Source organism: Vigna unguiculata, chromosome 6, assembly GCF_037176805.1.
Source record: "Vigna unguiculata cultivar grain cowpea cultivar isolate G323 ecotype 2 chromosome 6, ASM3717680v1, whole genome shotgun sequence".
Classification (NCBI taxonomy): Eukaryota; Viridiplantae; Streptophyta; class Magnoliopsida; order Fabales; family Fabaceae; genus Vigna; species Vigna unguiculata.
The window spans coordinates 20,288,725-20,296,520 of NC_140797.1; the positions used below are offsets into that span (position 1 = coordinate 20,288,725).

A 7,796-nucleotide genomic window follows, 5' to 3' on the forward strand; every position below is an offset into this window, starting at 1 on the left:
TCTTCTTTTTCTTTGTTAACCTTTCTTTGTCTACTTACAAGCGTTTCGCTGCACATTTTGGAGAATTGTTCTTTGTTATGGCCATAATCTCTTGAATTGCCTAAGAAACCAAGGAGAATTAGAGTGGTAAAAGGCAAGAGTGTTTTATTTTTAGTAAAAGCCAATCTGTGAGTGCAAACACTTGAGTGGGTGAGAAAATTTTCAAACACCATATATATATTTTGTTCTTGTTACCTTGATCTGTTTGTTAATCATGGCAGAAAGGAATGATATTCAGATGCAAATTGCTGCATTATCTCAACATTTGGAGAGGTTGATGAAACAACAACAAGATGAGTTTCATGATAGGTTGGACCGACTAGAGAATAGAACCCCACCAAGAGGAGGAGGAGGAGGGCCACAAAGGAATGAAGGGAGAATAAAAGGAGTAAGGTTGAATGTGCCACCTTTCAAGGGGAGGAGTGATCCTGAAGCTTACTTAGAGTGGGAGCTCAAAATTGAGCATGTATTTTCTTGCAATAATTATAGTGAGGAGCAAAAGGTAAGGATTGCAGCAACTGAATTTTCTGATTATGCTTTAATTTGGTGGAACAAGTTGCAAAGACAGAGGATTAGAGATGAGGAGCCTTTGGTGGACACTTGGGGTGAGATGAAAAGGGTCATGAGGAAGCGGTATGTACCTTCTAGCTTCCATAGGGACTTAAAATTAAAACTACAAAGACTTTCTCAAGGAAGCAAGGGAATGGATGAGTATTATAAGGAGATGGAGATTCTTATCATCCAAGCCAAAATTGAAGAAGATCCTGAGGTAACTATGGCACGTTTCCTTAATGGATTAAATCATGATATTATAGATGTTGTTGAGTTGCAGGAGTTTGTGGAGATGGAGGATCTATTGCATAAAGCCATACAGGTAGAACAACAAATTAAAAGAAAGAGTACAACAGGAAAGAGTTCTACCAATTTCAATTCTTCAAACTAGAAAGATAGAGTAAAGAAAGAAGGTGTTGCCTCCTCTAGCAATTCAGTGCTTTCTAATGAAGGAAAAATTGTTCAAAAGAAACATGAACATCCACCAAAGAGGACTAGAGAAGTGAAATGTTTTAAATGTTTGGGCATGGGACATTATGCCTATGAGTGTCCTACAAAGAAGATTGTTCTTCTTAAGGATAATGGGGAGTACACAAGCGATTCTGATGATGATGGTGGAGAGGTAGAAGAGAGTGATGGCGAATTGAAACCTAATGTAGGAGAGTTATACATGATTAGAAGGATGTTGGGAGGTCAAGTTAAGGCCGAGGATGCATCTCAAAGGGAGAATATTTTTCATACAAGATGTTCAGTTAATGGTAATGTATGTTTGGTAATCATTGATGGAGGAAGTTGTACCAATGTGGTGAGTTCAAGATTAGTGTCAAAAATGAACATGGACACTAAACCACATCCTAGGCCATACAAACTTCAATGGCTTAGTGAAGGAGAAGAAGTCCAAGTGAAATAGCAAGCTGAAGTCTCTTTCTCCATTGGGAAATATGAAGATAAGATCTTATGTGATGTGGTTCCCATGGAGGCTAGCCATATTCTTTTGGGAAGACTGATATCGCTGTCGTTAGGCGATCAAATTACCACTACTTTAGCAACTTCAGTATTGCCAGTTAGTAGTGAACAAAATAGTTAGGGTTAAGATAACCCTGAGTCATCTCACAACGAATACGGAATTGATCTCAAATATTTGATTCTTAAAAATGCAATTAAAACTAGCAATTATAAAAATAGGGGGTTTTGATATGCAAAGAAAATGACACGGAAGATTGTAAACACAGTAATAGTAAATAGGTCAATTCCACTGCTTTTTCTAAATAAGATTCTTCATTGGTTATCTAGAGATTATTGTTAAATTAATTATTGTTGTTGATTTACAAATCAATCAATGTAAAGACTCAATTCATTTGTTGGCATCCTCACTTTTAATCAAAGTATAGTCTCAATTAAAAGTGAGAATTGTTAGATTATCCATAGTAAATTCAATCAAAGTACAGTCTCAATTAATTTTACTATGCCTAATCATGTCTATTCCTTTGTTTCTTTACCAAATAGAAAACTTAATTAATCAAAGTAAAGTCTTGACTAATTTTAGTTAAAGTAATTACCTCTAATCAAATTAAAGTCTCAATTATTGGCAAAAACTTATTTAATCAAATGAAAGTTTCTAAACAAAATCAAAGTAAAGTCTCAATTTAATTTAAAAACCTTTTAACTCATATGATTAGCATGTATGTAGATTTAAAATCATTATTTTCTATTCGATTAAGAAGCAAAGGACATAGATAAACAAAAACCACAACAATAATCAAAATAACAAAACATATAAATTCATCTAACCTCAGAATCCATTTAAGAAATTACAGTGGAATCAACCCTAAAAGCTTAGCCCTCCATGGCTTTGATGAAATACATGATGATATGAAGGAAAGAAAATAAAAGAAAGAATGAGAGATGTGGTGGAGATGGTATCTGCCAATACCAGAGAGTTCTAAGTGTCTAAGCTGTAAGCTGTAAATTGTCCCACTTCTGCTCCCTTAAGTCTCTTTATATAGGCTTCAACTGGACTTTGGGCTTTATCTGTCAGTTGCTAAAATCTTTTATTTTTATTTAATTAATTAGCAACTTAATTTCTGTCCAATTTCTAATTCTGCCCCTCTTATTTAAGCATTTTTACAAAATTGACCAGAGTTTGACCAGTTTGACCAGAGTTTGACCAGTTGACTGCCTATCAGATGCTGACACGTGGCGCAGAGTACTCTCTCTCCAGAATTAGGGTTTGCTGCTCCTTCCTCCCTTGGCTCTACGTGACGGCGCGGCTGACGGCAATGGCGGCTGCTCCGGCTTCTTCTCCGGCGAGGTGTAGTGCAGATCCTAGTGCTGTTCCGTCTTCTTCTCGTTTCACGGTGTTGCAGCAACGATGTGACGCCAGTTCTGCAACTGCAATGGTTCGAAGAGGTGCGCGATGGAGAAGGTGGTGCGGTGGTTCTGCAGGAGATGGTGGCAGTTTCCGCTGCTGCTGCTGCGCAGAACGCGGGTGCAAGGAAGAAGAAGAACTCGCGCTTTGATGGAGGAAAATGGTGGCGGAACAAGGTTCGCGCAGATGCAATTCTGTGTGGAGATGGTGGTGGCGCCGCCGTTGCTGCAGAAGGAGATGCATTGGTGGATCGCGCGTTGCTGCAGGTGCGGAGGCGAGAAGATGGAAGAAGATGGCATTGTCATGGTGAGCGCGATGGTGGTCAGAAAAGGTGCTGGAACGTCAATGGTGGCTGCCGGCGTTGCAGGTGAAGAGGCGTTGCTGTTCGTGGTGGGTGGAAGGGAAATTAGGGTTAGGGTTTCATGTGTGAGATGGAGGAGATGATGATGTGGCAAGATCTGAGTGGTCAATTTGGTGAGTGGAGGATTATGACACGTGGCGGCTTATGGTTGGCTAATTTTAAAAGGTGGGGATTGCCACATGGCATGATTTGGTTGAGTGGAGTTTAAGTGGTAGGAGGGGTGCAACTTAGTGAAAACTGGGGGTGCAGAACAGGTTTTTGGTGGTCCACTTTAGAAGGAGTGTGCAAATAAAAACTGGGGGTGCATTTAGCTCCTGATTTATTCTTTTTCAGAATTTCTTGATTTTGGACTTATTTTGTAACTTCGAATATTTTAAAATCACACTATTAATTGACCAAAAATAAATTCCAGCTGCATTAACAAACGTTAGAATATCCAATAATATTTTATGCAACTAAAATCAATTTTTACGCCACTTTTACCAAACTTACTCAATAAATCCAATAATCACAAATCCTAATTAAATCAATCTTTAAGCATAGAAAATTCAATTAAATCCCCAAATATGAAGTCTCTTTCTCCATTGGGAAATATGAAGATAAGATCTTATGTGATGTGGTTCCCATGGAGGCTAACCATATTCTTTTGGGAAGACCGTGGCAGTATGACATTAAAGCCATTCATGATGGTTTCACTAACAAAATCTCTTTCATGTATCAAGATAAAAAAGTGGTCCTCAAACCCTTGTCTCCTAAAGAGGTGTGTGAGGATCAAATAAAAATGAGAGAAAAGTTAGCAAATGAGAGAAAGAGTGAAACACTTGAAAGGAAAAAGAAAAAGAGTGAAACACTTGACAGGAAAATAAGAGAAAATGAAACATTTGAGGGTAAGCAAGTTTATTTAGCAAGAGAAAGATAGGTAAGGAGGGTGCTTTGCGCAAGATAGCCCCTCTACTTATTGTTTTGTCAAAATCAAATTTAAAATTCTGACCAATTTGGCAAATTTGAATTGCCCTCTAGTATTGAGTCCCTTTTGCAGGATTATAAAGATGTGTTTCCAGCAAGTGTCCCTGATGGTTTGCCACCTTTGAGAGGAATTGAGCATCACATTGATCTCATTCCAGGAGCTGCTTTTGCCCAATAGGCCAGCTTATAGGAGCAACCCACAAGAGACCAAAGAGATTGAAAAACAAGTTACTGAACTCATGAGTAAAGGTTGGGTGAGGGATAGCATGAGTCCATGTGCTGTACCTGTGATTTTGGTGCCCAAAAAGGATGGCTCGTGGAGGATGTGTTCTGATTGTAGAGCAATAAACAACATCACCATCAAGTATAGGCATCCAATTCCAAGGTTAGATGATCTTCTTGATGAACTTTATGGTGCATGTGTGTTTTCTAAAATTGATCTTAAAAGTGGCTATAATCAGATTAGGATTAGAGAAGGTGATGAATGGAAAACTGCTTTTAAAACTAAATATGGATTGTATGAGTGGTTGGTTATGCCCTTTGGTTTGACAAATGCACCTAGTACTTTTATGCGGTTAATGAACCATGTTTTAAGAGAGTTTATTGGTAAATTTGTTGTGGTGTACTTTGATGATATTCTGATCTATAGCACCAGTCTTGAGTTGCATGTTGAGCATTTGCAATCTGTTTTGGTTGTTCTTAGAAAAGAAAAATTGTATGCCAATTTGGAAAAATGCATCTTTTATTCTGATCATGTGGTGTTTTTGGGTTTTGTTGTGAGTGCTAAAGGTGTACAAGTTGATGCGGAAAAGGTCAAGGCCATCCAAGAATGGCCTACACCTAAGACTGTCAGTGAGGTGAGGGGTTTTCATGGTTTAACAAGTTTTTACAGGAGATTTGTTAAGGATTTTAGTACCCTGGCTGCACCTCTAAATGAAATTATTAAAAAGAATGTGGGTTTTAAATGGGGAGAGAAACAAGAGGAGGCCTTTGCTTCCCTCAAGCATAAGCTAACTAATGCACCTATTCTTGCCATGCCTAATTTTGCAAAATCTTTTGAAATTGAGTGTGATGCATCAAATGTGGGTATTGGGGTTGTTTTGCTGCAAGATGGACATCCCATTGCTTATTTTAGTGAAAAGTTAAGTGGGGCTGCCCTTAACTATTCTACTTATGATAAGGAATTGTATGCTTTGGTTAGAGCTTTAAAGACTTGGCAAAACTATTTGTTACCCAAAGAATTTGTCATTCACAGTGATCATGAGTCCTTGAAATACTTGAAAGGACAAGGTAAGCTTAATAAGAGGCATGCTAAATGGGTAGAGTTTTTGGAGCAATTTCCGTATGTAATCAAGTATAAAAAGGGGAAAGGAAATATAGTGGCTGATGCACTTTCTAAGAGGCATGCATTGCTTTCTATGCTTGAAACTAAACTGTTTGGTCTTGAGTCTTTGAAAGACATGTACAAGGATGATGCAAATTTTGCTGAAATATAGGTTGCATGTGAAAAGTTTTCTGAAAATGGTTACTATAGGCATAATGGATTCTTGTTTAAATCAAATAAATTGTGTGTGCCTAAGTGTTCCATTAGAGAGTTGCTTGTGACCGAATCACATGAAGGAGGTTTGATGGGTCATTTTGGGGTTCAAAAGACTTTGGAAATTTTGCAAGAGCACTTCTTTTGGCCTCATATGAAATGTGATGTACATAAGTTTTGTGATCACTGCATTGTGTGTAAAAAAGCTAAATCTAAGGTGAAGCCTCATGGATTATATACTCCTTTACCTGTTCCTGAATATCCTTGGACTGATATTTCAATGGACTTTGTTATGGGGCTGCCTAAAACAAAGAATGGAAAGGATTTTGTCTTTGTTGTTGTTGACAGATTTTCTAAAATGGCACACTTCATACCTTGCAAGAAGGTGGATGATGCTTGTCATGTGGCTGACTTGTTTCAAGGAAATAGTAAGACTTCATGGACTACCAAGGAGCATTGTGAGTGATAGGGATACAAAATTCCTTAGTCACTTTTGGAGGACCTTGTGGGGTAAGATTGGTACTAAATTGTTATTTTCTACTACTTGTCACCCACAAACTGATGGTCAAACTGAGGTAGTCAATAGAACTTTAGGCACATTACTTAGGACTGTTATAAAGAAAAATCTTAAGTCTTGGGAAGCATGTTTGCCTCATGTTGAGTTTGCTTATAATAGGGTTGTCCATAGCACAACTAATTATTCACCTTTTGAGATTGTATATGGATTTAACCCTTTAACTCCTCTTGATTTGCTACCTATGCCTGACATTTCCATGTTTAAGCATAAAGAAGCACAGGCTAAAGCTGACTATGTGAAGAAGTTACATGAGCAAGTAAGGGGTCAAATTGAAAAGAAAAACGAAAGCTATGCAAGGCAAGCTAACAAAGGTAGAAAGAAGGTTGTCTTCCAACCTGGAGATTAGGTTTGGGTGCACATGAGAAAGGAAAGGTTTCCAGAACAAAGAAAATCAAAGCTTCAACCAAGGGGAAATGGTCCATTCCAAGTGCTTGAAAGAATAAATGACAATGCTTACAAAATTGATCTACCTGGTGAGTATAATGTTAGTTCCACATTCAATGTGTCTAACTTATCCCCTTTTGATGTAGAGGGAGAATCTGATTTGAGGACAAATCCTTCTCAAGAGGGAGAGAATGATGGAGGTGTGACAATGAGCAAAGACAAGGATCCACTTGAAGAACTTGGAGGACCTATTACAAGGTCTAGAGCAAAGAAAGCAAAAGAAGCTCTACAACAAGTGTTGTCAATATTATTTGAGTACAAGCCCAAGTTTGAAGGAGAAAAGACAAAAGTTGTAAATTGCATCGCGACCCAAATGGAAGAGGACTAACGCGCCAGATTAATGCAGTTTCTTTTATTTAAATAAAGGCTCATTTGACATCTTAAGAACCAGCCTTGGAAGACTAAGAAGACCTTGCTGAATAATTTTGGATGACTTTTTGGTTGCCCCAATTTCAGTTATAACTAGCCATTAGGTAGTGGACAATTATTAGCTTGATTGGTTTATTATTAGCACTAGTGGGATATAATGACAATTAATGGTCTTTCTGTAAACCTAATGGTTAAAGCCTCTATATAAGCTGAACCATTTCTTATCAATGAAATCAAGTTAAGTTTTGTTCAGAAATTCAATTTTCTATCTAATAGTGAGAGTGATTCTCCTAGTTCTTGAGTGGTTCAAGAACCCTTGGCTGTATCAAAGGATTTTGCCATCCTTTGTGTGTTGCTCCTTTGGGAAAGAGCGATTCTTTCCTTCAACTTTTAGATTCACCCCTTATTACTTTCTTCTTCACCCAATTTTCAAAAGAATATCTAATTCTGCCCACCAAACATCTCGTGGTCAAAACTGGTTCTAACCCTAAAAGGAAAAAAATCTTCAGTCAGCCCTTGTGCAATGAGATTCATATCACATATTCTCGTTTTAAATAATTTCTCAAATTTCTTGCTTGTTAGC

The 7,796-nt window shown here is 37.8% G+C and overlaps 1 pseudogene; it reads left to right on the forward strand.

Moving 5' to 3' along the window:
- Positions 1-253: 253 nt before the first annotated feature.
- Positions 254-7,310, forward strand: LOC114172396 (uncharacterized; annotated as a pseudogene).
- Positions 7,311-7,796: the final 486 nt, after the last annotated feature.